Genomic DNA, 13,477 nt, shown 5'->3' with positions numbered 1-13,477 from the left:
TCATTGGGAAGAGAATCATATTTGGTCAAGACAATGTCTCCATGAGTTGAGAAAGGGTTTAAATTGGAACTGAAGACTATTAGAAAGTTTTCTGACATTGGGTGTTAGCATGTCTGGTTGCTTGTGAGTCTCATGAGGACAACTGCAATAGAAAATGGGTGGACTGTGTAAAAAAACAAAACACAAAAACGAACGTTTGGTGGTACGTCTTGATCATAATGTACAGAATCCTACATTTTAATGAAGTGCAAAGTAGTTTTGACAATATGTGATGGGCAGATCGTGGGTGAGGAACATGAAGTGCATATGAAAAGAGGACAGGGCCGAGCAGAACATGGACAAGTGGAGAAGACAGTTGTGAATAGGCAAGTATAAAAATACCCGTGTGTGTGTGTGTGTGTGTGTGTGTGTGTGTGTGTGTGTGTGTGTGTGTGTGTGTGTGTGTGTGTGTGTGTGTGTGTGTGTGTGTGTGTGTGTGTTGCGTGCACAATAAGTGGTTGCTAGCGGGGGCAGCCCTGGCTGTAGTTGCGCCGACAGTGCTCCGGTAATCCCCTCTGGAAAGGAGGAACCGCAGCGCTGTATTAAATCCTCTTGTCCTGTGGCTTTCTGGATGAAGCCGGCGGAGCAAAGATGAGCTGTTAGGGATGCAGGCTGTCAGCCCTCCGGCCTCGCGGACGTGTCTTTGCACACAAGTCAAGCTCACACACTTTGCGGGGCTGGACGAGAACGCGGCAAGGAAATAATTATCTGTGGATGAGTTTGGGAGAAGCAGCAGAGGCTCTCAATGTGAAACAATAAAATGCGTCAGAGCAAGACTAATATCCTGAAAAACACGGTCTTACCTCATTCACTGACATTTCCGAATTTATTCGGAAATTGAAAATATGATGTAGAGCGCCATACGCGAATTTTTTCGGGTTTTGGTTTTTCTTGCAGGGGTGTCGAGAAAGCGCTTTTTCCCTTGCACAAGGGGGCAGCATTTCCCTTTTTTCGATGTTAGCACTTTTTTCCCGCTTCAGTTGGTCTGAAAGCGCTATATAAACCAATATGTATGTGTTGCATTGTATTTTGGACAGCTGCCCCCATTTAAAGGACGTCACTTTTTTGTTTCTTAACTGACATCAGAAAAACGTTTTATAGCATATAAAATACCCAAAACACGCAGTATGATATTTTTATTCAAATGCAAAACACCAATAAAAATGACTTAAAGTGTCCAAAATCTGCAAAAAAATTGAGCTGCGAATTGGGCATTTTCAGAAAGTCCCGCCTCCAGTTCGTGACGTCACACCAAGACGTCTTGCATTGCTGGAGAATCAAAACAATGGCTTCAGATTCGGAGAAGATGCTTTCTTGTTACACATCCAGTTATGAATATGATTCAAATAGTTCTGAAGAGGAAAGCATACATGTTTGCAATCGATTAAAGAATTTATTCCTTGCCATTATGAGGCAACATTGAGGGGAAATGGGTCACCGAAAAAGAGGCACAAAATGGCGACCTCCTGTGGCCACCTCCGTTTCCACAGGGTGATAAATTCCTTATATGGAGCTTGGTCGCCCTCTTATGGCGGCTTTTGGGTGCAACACGAGGTCCCCAGACCAAACAAGTACAGCAAAATACATTGACGTGATGGAAGGACCGCTACAACGCGTCTTTTTTTCGGTCAGGGGCGTTCCTTTAGTGACGTCACGTACGGACTCATCACCAACTCAAAAAAAATACTTCCTGAATATTCAGCGCGAGTCTTAAAATGTAAAATATAGCTATATGCGGTGGAATCTTATTAAAATACGCTCATTCGAAGTCATTTGAAGCCATTTTACAAATTATGAACACAACTTGTCCGGAGACGTTGGTTGTCCTTTAAAGCTCAGATAACTCCAGACTCGTAGAATTTAGTAATTAACTATTTTTTTCTGTGTCATAAACCTTTCACTATTTCACATCTCACAAATGCAGGCTGGCTAATCCGTGATGGACAGAAAATAGCTCAAACTATTTCATATTAATAAATTAAACTTTCAAATTTTTACTGTGTTTGATGTCTTTGAAGAAATAATTGTGGTGACTGCGCAAATGACCAAAAACCCTCATTTACTGCCATTCTCTAATTTATTCTGGAATTGAAAAGCATGACGTGGAGCGCCATTCCCGAATTCGATCAGGTTTTGGTTTTTCTTGCGGGGCGTGGTGCAGATCACGCTCCGGTCAGACCTCTGGCAATGTTTTTCCCTCCCACGAGGGGGCAGCATTTGTCTTTTGTACAGCCGCCCCCATTTCAAACTCATATAACTCCAGCCCCATGTAACAGATGTATTATCTCTTTTTTTCTTACGCTGCATTGAATGTGTATCTAGTCCTAAAACTAAATATTCTGTGGGTCCTGCAATTTGAGTGACAATGACAAAAACCCTGGTCATGGAATGGACACATTTTTGCTCGTCTGACAGTGAATAAGTAAAATAAGAGAGACAGTAAGATGAAATATGAAGCAGAACATGAAAAAAATACAAAAGGGCCATAGTGGAAAATGTTTTACCAGTGTCAGACTGTCGAAAAAAAATGGAGGTCGGTTAGTCCGTCGTCGGTCGCCTAGATTGACGAGTCATCTAAATAACATATAACGCTGTGCTCAAACCATAAATTTAAACATCAGCTTCAACTGGTCTGATCAAAAAGCAAATAAAAAAAAAAAACTACTGCAGTGTTCACCTCCTCGTGACTTCTGCGGATGTTTCTATGCGTTACAATCATCCCATTTTATGAATGGAGCTGCTCTGCTTACTCACACGCTTACTTGTGACTCATCGCAACGCTCCCAAAATAGGCACAAACGTTTTTTTTTTTTTTTTTTACTGTTGTGCGATCCAAACTCCAGTTCGTTGTCTTTTTTCTTCCCCCCATACTCATCTACAACTGTACTATTCTATGCGCTGTGAAGCAACAATGAAATCATTGGTAACTAGCTGCCGACAGTCATTAGGGGCTGCGACAGATCCAGCGAATAACACACCAGTAGCAATACAAGATAAGCGGCTGTAGACATCTCATTACATGTGATATCGTCCAATGAGAAGTAGCGTTTAGAGAGACTGGGAGGGTGTGGGGCGGGCGGGTTTGGGGTGTGGGGGCATTATCCGCAAATGAGGGGGAAAATGAATGTGGCTTCGCAATGAATATTTCCCATCGTGTCTGCTGGTGTATCTGGCCTGGCGGAGATATTCGCCCGCCAACGTGTCTGGCGAGAGGCCAATCGTTTTCTTCCACACTTATGAGACAATGCATTCATCAAAATTGAATGACACCCAGAAAAATTGGATCTTGCTCGATGAGAAAAATAAATAAATAAAAAGAAGAGGAGCTGAGACAGAATGTTCTCTGACCTTGGTGAGAGCACACCAAGGTCGTAGCTACCCATTAGTGTCGACAGCGCCACTTGAATAACGGTGTGCCAAGGAGGAGTGATATAGAGTATTGAATGGGTTCTATCTGCGGCCGCGGTATTGTTTTAGTTAACTGTGGATGGGCATTGAGGCATCGTTTAAGAGGAACACCATTATTTTGGGTCAATTAACAATCTAAATGTATCATAACTGAAGTGAAATTCATGACAGGATCAAGTTCTGCCACAGGTTGTTGTTGTCAAAACACTTTTAGATGACAAATTGCTTTGGCCTGAGAAGAAATATGTGATTTTTCTCCTTTAGAGTGAATACTGGAGCATATTCCGTAAATGGGTGAATGGGTGAACCAAACTAAGAATACACTTCCCAACTTACGAACAAGATACGTTCTAAACAGTTGTTTGTAAGGTGAATTTGTTCGTAAGTTGCTTCAGTGCTATATTTTGTATGGAATGTATGCTTAAGGCTTATATAAGTATGTTTAAGGTTTATATAAGTATGTATAAGTAACATGTATTGGTTTGTACTGAAAAATAAACATTTAATAAAATCTATGATCCGTAAAGATATGTACATGTACAACTGCAGAGAATACTACATATGTTACTACAAAAATGCGCATATGTACCGATTTCGTAACTCGAATATTTGCGAGTAGGGGAGTGTCTATATCCAGGGCGTATTTTAGAATAGGTGTGAAAAATGGTTGAGTGGTCTTTGCACATCTGGCTGATAAACTTGGTTCTGCAATGCAATGTCCTTATTGTTCCACATGACATGATTTACGCCCATATTGACAAAATTGTCCACAGTACCCGCCAAAAAATTTGTGCGAACAAAACATGACGGCCGTTGGTCAGCTGGTTGGTGCATCAACCTCACAGTGTGGAGGTACCGGATTCGATTCCAGCTCTGGACTTCATGTGTGGGGTCAACATGTTCTTTCTGTGCTTGTGTGGGTTTTTTTCCGGGTACTCTGGTTTCCACATTCCAAAAACATGCATGGTAGGCTACATTAACACTAAATGGTCTCTTGGTTCTGAGTATGAGCACGGAGTTCGTCTCTGTATTTCCTGCGATTGGCTGGCATCTGTTTCAGGGTGCCCGCCTCCTGCCCAAAGACAGCTGGGATAGGCTCCAGCACGCCCCCGACCTTTGTGAGGATAAAGCGGTTCAGAAAATGGATGCATGGATGTATAGAAGTAAACGTTTCAACCCAAACTGCTGCAGTCCGTGACGTTTAATGAATAAAATGGGGAGACGGACATACAATGGAGTGAAGCCGATGCTCCTCAAATCTCTACATTTCCATCTGTTTGAGCAAAAAAAAAACTGGAACACTCAGTCTAAATCCAGCCCATTTTCACTATTCTCTTTGTATCCTTCCGTGAGAAAACATGATCTTCAGTCAGCTAACAACATACTCGACGCTCACTGTGTCATTCATGACAGGGCTACATGCTCTACGGACAAATAAAGATCACTCTGTCATTGTTTATCGACTTTCTCTTGACTGCATCCGCTTTGGAGGCTGGGAAGGAGGAAAAAAATAGCGGTGCAAAACTTGGTCAATAAAGCTGTCTGTTCATGAGGTAATGCACTCACTAGACAGGTTGAACCGATTCAGGACATACAAAGTATAGTATATGCTATTTTATCCCTTTTCGTTCTTCAAAGAAAACAAAAAAGAAAAGAAAATTCCTGAAGTATGTAAATATGCTTTTTTGGGTGGTGGGTGGATACGAAGGAAGCATTAAATTGCCTCCATGCAATGAACATTGTTGACTGTCATTGACATTTGTGGCTACTTTAAACTTGTAAGCTAAATGCTAAAATGCATTTTAGCACTTAGCTTAAAAGTTTCAATGAAGCCTTTGGCTAATGAACGCCTTTGTCTGACTTGTGCATATTATTTAGCATTTAGCCTACATTTTAGATATAAGTTCAAAAATTACGTGGGTGGCCATTGGTAACTTTTATTATTCATTAGGAATGCCAAGATGGGGGCCAGCATTATTTTCTATTCCCATTGTTAGGTGGTTGCTATTCTGACTGGGTCATTTTTGGTTTTGACTTGAGTTTGTGATGTGAGGTTTGCTAGCTCATAGCTAAGGATAGCTTTTCGGGATGCAATTGCAAATGGCTACATTTGAGAATACTGAACTGGGAAACAGGTGCAAGTTCTTTCTTTGCACCTGATATGTCATTCATGAGTTACAATTGCAGACTTAGTTTTGATTGATGGTGTCCAATGGCAATGCTGTCCAAACATTATTCATTATAAAGTAGAAAAAAAATTCCCATTTTATGGAATCAATACCCAAGTTCTTTTTTTTTCTGTGAAGGCACACTTGTAATACAGCTCCTAAAACCTGCATCGTTCAGAAAAGCAAACATTGGCCTTTGAGTGCGTATATTTTTGCCTCGGTGTCCACCACAGCCATCTTCTGTGCCTACAGGGGTGCATGGATGTGAATTGATGAGCGAGTGCATGCGCGTGGGCCTGCTTGGACTGTGATAATGTGGCCGTTTCCAGCAGCTCTGCTCTGGTCTGGCAACGCTCACCTGGGCTCCAGCTCTTGCTTGTCAGCTCGCATCTGTCTCCTACACACTGTAACAGCCCTACTCGACCTCCCCAGCCAGGCCAGTGAACACAGTCCCGAAAAAAAAGCAAGGTTCCTCAAATGCGAGGTCACCAGATGTGTTTGTTTGAGAGGGAAAACAATAATTTCAGTGGATCTATATATATTACTATTATATATATATTCTTCCGGGACTTTTTCTTTAATATTCATAAATTTTCCTTTGAATTAAAATACATATAAATGGACTTAGCGTATTTTTTTATTTTATTTTTGCAAGGAAACTTTATTAATATAAGGACTGGGTGATAGTTCAATATCAATTTGTAGATGTGATTCATATCCAGAAAAAAAAATCCCATAATATGTTCAATTGAAAAAAAAATCAGAAAGAAAAATTAGGACACATAAATCATCTTATCTATGAACAAAAATACATCTGTGACCTTGTAAAATCTCTGTCAATGCTAATATGGGATATGGGTATGGGTAGCTCTCTGTCGTGGGGAAAAAAAAGCAAAGCCACCATGCGAGAAAACACAAGACCCGGGGCACTAAGGAATAACAGCAGGCACTCTGAACCCGATGAGTCAAAATTTGTAATATCTGGCTCCAGCAGAAGGCACTTTGCTTGCCAGAGGGCTGGAGAACTACAAATAAGAGGCCATGGCCGAGCATGGTGGACAATCTTGGCAGGTCTCAAGCTGTTTTGCTAGGAAAAAACAAAAACAAACAAAGCTAACACAAAACTGGGGGAGCCTGGGCAGTGCAGACAGGCCAAACAATAGCAGCATGGTTGAGTTTGATCGATTCACTTTGGAAGCCAACCATAAAGATGGAGTCAGACAGGAATGGCTGCAAGCGGGGCACAGGACAAGGAGGCCAACAGCAGATGGTTTGGACCCCGATAGCAACTGACCCTTTTCTGAATCATGCTTGCATGGTAAACTAATAGGTCACATGGCTCCCTGCAATATCAACTGGACATATACAACTTGTTTACTCCATCCATCCATTTTCCATGCTGCTTAAGCCTCATTAGGGTGGTGGGGGGGCTGGAGGCTATCCCAGCCGTCTTCGGGCACTAGGCAGGGGACACCCTGAATTGGTTGCCAGCCAATCACAGGGCACACAGCGACAAACAATCAGCCACTCTCACTCTAAACACCGAGGGACAATTTCGAGTGTTCAATCAGCCTGCCATGCATGTTTTTGGAATGTGGTAGGAAACCGGAGGATCCGGAGAAAATATGCTCCACACAGGGAGGTCTTTAACTCACAATGTCTGCACTGTCAAGCTGGTGTGCTAATCACTTGACTACCGGGATGCTCAAAGTAATACTCAATGTATTTTAGATACAGTATATATTATATCTGAAGAAATCATGCAAAGTTCTTTGCTTTTGGAAGACGAGATCTGGCCTTACTGACGAACTGGAAGAGGTTGGCCATTTGTCAGTTTGAGAACTGTTTGCAACTCTGAGATTGAATGCCTATTAGTTCCTTACCTCGCACGTCAGGAGAGATTACATCATAGAGAACTCGTCACAGTGACCAAAATCTAAAACGATGAGAGAGCCGCACTCTCCATCACTACTAACTCAGTTCTGACTCCATTTCCCATGTACCTTATTTTCCGGTGTATAAGGTGCACCCAAAAGCCTTGATTTTCTTCAAAAGATGACCCTGTGCCTTATACGTCTTATACGCCTTATAAGTGAAGTAATATTGAGCAACAACAGGTCTCGCAATGACTGTCAGCAGCCGCTGACTCCATTTCCCACCCGTAGAAGAAGTAGTGTGTAACCCCAGCCTCTACTGTAGCGCCTTATAATGTGTAGTGCCTTATATTTGGAAAACTTTTATATACAGTAAAGTCTCGTGATATCGATATTCAAGGGAGTCCGAAAAAATATCGATATAACCGGGACTATCGATATATCCGACCCTGTTTGCATGTAATTTTCTCCGTGCGTGCATAGAAATAGTATCGATATAACCGGGACTATCGATATATCCGATATCGATATAACGAGACTTTACTGTATTCATATTAAATATTTGGAAAATCTTTTTTATTCATTGAATGTTCACCTTATACTGCTGTGTGCCTTATATATGGAACACGTTTGAAAGTAGACCATATATTGGTGCCCTATACTCCGATGTGACTTATACGGTAAGCTAAAATTTGGGGTTTTACCAGATCTACAAATAAGTCTCAAGAATTTTGGCAATTTCTGCAGGTCAAACATTTTGCTACCAGAATTTCTAGCATCTACTGTTCATAACACTTGACCCCAAAACACAGGATGTCCTGAAATAGTGTTTTCCCAATTCAGAATAAATACATAGTGGAGTCGACAAATATCAAATGGGTGGCTCTTTTGTATTTATGTATTGATTTATTTACTGTATTTTCCGCACTATAAGGTGCACCAAAAAGAAAACATTTTTTCAAAAGCTAACCATGTGCCTCATAATCCGGTGCGCCTTATGCATGGAAAACGTTTTAAAAAATGTCATTCGTTGAAGGCGCCCCTTATAATGCGGTGCACTTTGTATATGTCATTCGTTTTATGTGTGCCTTATATTCCAGAAAATGTGGTACTTTTGTATGGAGTTCCTCAGAGAAATGCTTTGAGTCCCATCACTGTTATTCCTATATTGTATATTGTGCATTTGGTTTTGTATATCAGGACGTTATTAACTCGCTCAGGTTCCTTCACCCTCGCCATATGGCACATGAGGACATGCCACGTTTTACCCTCAAAGGATAAAGTAGGCGTCTTTGAGGTCCAATCAAAGTCAGCTCTTTGAGAGGCCCTTCCGTCTGGCACAACACAAGGTCACTGAGCCCCACACTCTCCAATCACTGCAGCCAACAAAAGATGAAGTATAACGTCACACAATAAGGTTGTTGGGCTAGCCGCCGAGACGGGCAGCGGCGGCGATGCTGTTCGGATAAGTGTTCCAATACTGAGAGCAGAGGAGAGAGGATGAGGGTAGAGGGTGCGTGGAAGAGGTGGGGTGCGCGCATGTTGTCTTCCTGAGCCCAGAGCAGCATCCAGAGAGCTGGCTTGGCAGCGTTTTCATGTGTCCCTCGGCATTAGCGCTGCAGTCACATTACATTTCCCCCTCTCGGCGGGATCGCTGGGTGCCCAAGCTGACGCTCCCGTCCAGGACATGTCGTGTCCACTTTAGACATTAAGGCTCTCCGGCTCAAGCTTATCCAGCAGCGCACAAAATGGAGCAGACTGCCGAGTATATAATTGCGTAAATAATTGAGGGTCTCGATGAATGAATGACTTACGCTAACATGGCTTCGCTGACATGCTGATGTGCGTTTTTGCGCGGAGGTTCTCTGTAGCGTAAATAAAGGAAAAAAATAATAATAAAAATAGCATAACATAGCAGTGGTGGGCCGTCAGAGCCTGCAAGGCCTTCTACGCTGCCCTAAAGATATCTAAATCACAGACTAATAATTATATCTTGTGAATAAATTATGTTTAAATAATTCCAAATTGACTTTCAGCTTGCTTTCGTGACTTTTCCTCTCTTCCGCTGCTTCCAGACGTGTGTTTTCGTATTTATTTGTTACTAGGGTCAGAAATCTACCTGGATGCCTTTACAATCAGTTCTGCAGGCTCTGGAGCATAAAAATCAAAGGCGAAGAAACAGTGTCTTTCAACAATCAGAGTTCAAGTTGGCAACCCAAGACCTGCTCGAAGGCGCTGGCAACGTCAGAGTTTTTGCAAAATATAATTGGCTAGACACATGATTTGCTAGTTACTAGCCAATCATATTTTGCGGAAACTGTTCTGAACACAAGCCGCTAGTGACAAGAACATACTGGCCAGAGCTAGCAAACTGTATTGGTAGTGAGCTGCTTAAGTAAATATATTGTGTAGATTTAACAGCAGTTTTGTCAACTCACAATGGCTGAAGGAGAAGAAGAAATGGATTTGTTTGGTTGGAGATTTACTGTTAAAGCCATTTTCCTGACGGACTTTTTAAGAAAAAAAAATGGACATCATTAAGAAAGGTCGGTCAGTTATTTCCTGGCTAATGGTACCCTCTAATGGACTTGGAGTAAATCACATGACACTTTTGAGTCTGGATTGATTGAGATGGAGCATTAGTGAAGCGATGAAGACCACGGCCCGCCACTGCAACATAATAATCCTTTTGGTCGTACACAATTTGTACTAATGCCTCAATAGAATCACAATTGGTCATTTATATTCATAATATCATAGAAATATGATTTAGAAGATGTGGTCGCTTCACCTGGTCGTCGGATTTGGGTAAGCTGAATTACAGTTTTGTTAATTGCAATTATTGTATTTTATGGTGTATAAGGCACATTGGAGTATAAGACGCACCCCCAATGAATGGTGTGTTTTCAAATGTTTCCCATATAGAAGGCGCACTGGCATATAAGTCGCACCTTCAATGAATGAAAAAGGGTTTCCAATTTTTTTTATATAAATACATACGTTTTCCAAATGTAAAGGACACTCCATTACATGGCGCTACAGTAGAGGCCCGGGCTTACGCACTACTTCTTCTACAGGGGGAAATGGAGTCGGTAGCTGCTGACAGGAGTTGCGAGACCTGGTTCGGCTCAACATTACTTCACATATAAGGCACACCTGCGTATAAGGTGCAGGGTCATCTTTTGAAGAAAATTAGGGCTTTTGGGAGCACCTTAGACACTGAAAAATACAGTAAAATATTTTCACCTCCTGGTGATAATAAACTGCAAAGAAATACATGTTTTTGCTGAAAGAAATAAAATAGATTCCTTTGAAGGAAGGTGACAATAAGACAGAGCGAACAGTTTGGTGACGATCCAAATTTGAATAACTCAACGCAGGGGAGGTCTGCCCTCTCCTGAGGGCCATTTTAGTTACCGTTCAATTCCCAATCGTTCAGATTGTGACAGTCACAGGGAAATGTGCGTGTGCCACATCCTCCTAGTCCTGATCCTGCCAATTAATTTCATGAATGACTAACCCATGTTTGGTAACAAACTCCCTGTGGCTTAGGGCTTACCTCAGTAGCCTTCCCGCCTCTCGTCCCTCATGCCCAGAGGAGTGGCACCACCAAGAATAGACACACAACGTGGGAGTTAAAACCATAAAAGTGTTGGGGGAGGAATGGTTGCAGATGTAAGACTTTAGATTGGAGCAAAGTGTATGGGAGCATCCGTTTCAGAGGAACGCACTATAAAGGCTATGGAAGGGCCATGTAATTTCCAGTAAAGCTAACAGTTAGCCTCGCCACTTCTATCAGCAGCCTTTTGGTTTGTGGAATGGTGTGGCGATTGTCGTAGGACAGGGGTGTCAAAGTCATTTTTTGCCACGGGCCACATTGTAGTTATAGTTTCATCTCGAGGGCCGTTATGAATTTGGGGAACCCAATAGAATGTTTAAATCCCTTCAAATATTATATATAGAGCACACAGCAAATTAATGAATAACTTGTTTTCAAATCTGAAGTCAAGAATAATGACTTTTATTGTGGTTGACATCCAAAAATATGAAATTTTGGCTCAGATTTTAGCAATCATCATGGAATTTAACAAGTTTGATTTGCTTTCGCGGGCCGAAAAAAATGATGTGGCGGGCCGGATTTGGCCCGCGGGCCTTGACTTTGACACCCGTGTCGTAGGAGATACCGTTAAGTGTGTGATGTGTTCTTGGTCATCACCACCCGACCCACTCTGGAGGACTTTTACACTGCAATAATCAAAACAACGGTGCGGAAAATCCTACTGGACCCTCCGCACCCTGCCCACCACCTTTTCCAGCTACTCCACTCAGGCAGGCACTACCAATCAGTGCACACAAAATCCAGCTGATTTTTAAACAGCTTCTTCCTCCAAGTCATTCACTCTCTTAACAGTAACCCACATATAACTGTATCGTGCCTCTTTGCATTTTTTTATGATGATACTAGTGCAGTGTGTCTACCGGAGATAAGTTCCTTCTGTGTTCTACATACTTGGCATAAAGAGGATTTGATCCTGATTCTAATCTTCGAAACGCCAAACACCTCAAGAAAAAGCAAACTGACGATGTTAAAAATTGTTATGTGCGTAACCAGCTTGAGGCATTCATCTTGGTGTTGGTGTTCATGCTATAACACAGACGGATGCATTACCGAGATTAATGTTTGCAGAAACTATGGCGGCGCAAAATTGCCTTGACTTTGAACTACAGCTTCGGCGAGGACAAAGCAAATGGAGAGAACATCGTTTGGCCTCACAAAGAGGCATGGCCATGTTTACTGAGAATGTTGATTAGGTTTTTTTTTCTGCATGTGCACAGAAAGAAGGAGGGAGCGAGAGATTGCCTGCCATCTTTTCATTATTTTTCTGGAACCCCCCAGCGAGAGGGCATGCAGACGAACTTGAGCAGCCAAGGCGTAATTAAACTTCGCAAGCCGGGTCGCATGTGCCGATAAAAATGCCTCGCTGCCATTCCTCATTACTTAACAGTACTGGCTAAATGATACGCCATCGCCGGGCAAATTCATTCATATTTGGTGAGAGCAAGATGGCGGTCGTTTCGCCGCGCACTCGTCAAGCGACATGTGACGGAGATGAAGTTTACTAGACTTAAGCGTAATGTCCTTGGCAAACTTTGAAATTCAATTGATGGTGCTGTTTTTATGTTTTTTTTTTACATGGCAGATTTTACAACTGGTATCGAATAGTGACCTGTGGTTGACTGGCAACGGGTTCAAGGTGTCCTTCGCCTACTGCCTGAAGACCGCTGTCTTCAAGCAGTAGGCAGTAGGCTCTGATCAAATGGATTCTTCATTCAAATTTCCTTGTTTTTGAGCAATGACAATCTGAAATGATCCATAATGTCTTCTTGGTATGTTTGAACAGTGGACTTCTTCTTTTCCTTTCGGCTTTTCCCTTCAAGGGGTCGCCACAGCGAATCAGTGTCCTCCATCTTCAGAAGTTTCGATTCGCATGTTTGTTTTGGCCAAGCTTTTATGTCGGATGCCCTTCCTCACACAACCCTCTGTATTTATCCGAGCTTGGGACCGGCACAAGAAGACACTGGCTTATGTCCCCTTGTGGCGACAGAGCAAGCAACTCCATGAACGTTTGAACAGTGGACAACACTCGGAAATGTCCATTGTCACAGTCTGTACTTCGGTGATTTCAGTTTTGACTTTGAGTGGCACACCATGTGTGTCGGATCTTAAAAACGTATACAAATATTTAGCTCATCATAGCGCTATACACACGACAAAAGCTGCTCATACTTTGGTGACCAAGCACACCTTCTAATGTGTACTGCTCTATTTAAGCTGCGGCACGATGCCTTTTATTCATCAGGATTTGTCCTACAATGAAGAGGCAGCTTGTGATGTGAATTGAATGCGGTAGGCAGTGGGGGTCTTCCATAAAACATGAGGACGAATTTTGAAGCGAGGGAACCATCAACTGCACAAAACACACCACT

General features: G+C 42.3%; 2 protein-coding genes across 3 annotated transcripts in view; one reads left to right on the top strand and one right to left on the bottom strand.

The window, feature by feature from the left end:
- Positions 1–13,477, top strand: part of rec114 (REC114 meiotic recombination protein) — a 145,854-nt gene that overhangs the window by 40,112 nt on the left and 92,265 nt on the right. The gene's annotated exons all lie outside the window — the stretch shown is intronic.
- hcn4 (hyperpolarization activated cyclic nucleotide-gated potassium channel 4) overlaps positions 1–13,477 on the bottom strand; it is a 95,272-nt gene that overhangs the window by 8,852 nt on the left and 72,943 nt on the right. The window lies entirely within an intron of this gene.

This window comes from Hippocampus bargibanti, linkage group LG03 (genome assembly GCF_051943395.1).
Source record: "Hippocampus bargibanti isolate YZ-2025 linkage group LG03, ASM5194339v1, whole genome shotgun sequence".
In the NCBI taxonomy this organism is placed as follows: Eukaryota; Metazoa; Chordata; class Actinopteri; order Syngnathiformes; family Syngnathidae; genus Hippocampus; species Hippocampus bargibanti.
Note: the sequence above shows the minus strand (reverse complement) of the source record. Positions and strands in the feature narration are given on the sequence as shown.